This window comes from Hordeum vulgare, chromosome 1H (assembly GCF_904849725.1).
Source record: "Hordeum vulgare subsp. vulgare chromosome 1H, MorexV3_pseudomolecules_assembly, whole genome shotgun sequence".
NCBI classification, from domain to species: Eukaryota; Viridiplantae; Streptophyta; class Magnoliopsida; order Poales; family Poaceae; genus Hordeum; species Hordeum vulgare.
The window spans coordinates 125,588,861-125,589,926 of record NC_058518.1 but is presented as its reverse complement, the minus strand read 5'-3'; positions in this window follow the sequence as shown (position 1 = coordinate 125,589,926).

Sequence of the window (1,066 nt, the reverse complement as noted above, 5' to 3'; positions counted from 1 at the left end):
AACAACATAATAGACCCAAAAGAGCAACATCAAAATGCATGTGGAACAAGAGAATATGAACTAGCTCATACGGAAGAAGAGAATGAAGAAAAGAATGACAACTATCAACTCCAATGAACTTGGCAAGCATCCTTACAAGAAGAATTGGACGGAGTTGTTGGAAAACAACAACGAAAGAACAAGATAGTAGTGGGCTTATGGAAACCTTTCCAAACTAATGAAGTGACAACCAGCCACTAACAGCAACAAGGGTTGATTGGGGGAAACAAGATATGAACAATTTCTTACACCAAGAGGATACATTGAGAACTTGGATTAATGGCAAGCACCATGATAGCAACAATCCAAAGGAAAAGCTTTAGGTGAAATCCAATCCAAGATAGCTCAATGAAGAAATCATGGGTTGAAAATATCTCATGATCACAGAATCGATGGATTTAATTATCTCATTCTTGAAAGGAAAACTCTTCGAGACTCCTACACTAACAAGAATGCTATAATACCACCTCAAAGGATAAAGGAAGAACAAATGCACTGGAGATGCAAGAGAATGAATACTTGAGGTATTCCAACAACAATCTTGAAGAACACTTTAGAATGAATGAAATCTTGACGAACCACCAAGAAGGACCTCCGTATACAAATGAATGATGCAAAGACATGAAGGTAGAAAAGAATAAGATTATGACCTTGCAAGACTTCGATGAAGCTTCACGAAAAGATACTTGATAAAACTTGGAACTCCGGAAAAGAAAAGATAAGAACACCTCAGAAAAGGAATTGATATCATGAGCCACTCCGGAACAAGAATTGAAACCATTTAATGAAGCAAGAATAAGAATTATGTTATGCTTATCCTTCATCAAGTTAAACTGATGACAAGCAACGGATTTAGCATATCACTTATTCTTCTAGAAATGATTGAGGAGAGAGATAAGCATCACTTGAGGCATGATTGATGGAAGCACCGGTAAGAATTCACAGTTGAATGGAAAACCAAGAATCAATGGAGAAACATGAGAGCGAAGAGATCATGAGCCACCTGAGAGAAAAACTAGAACAAGGC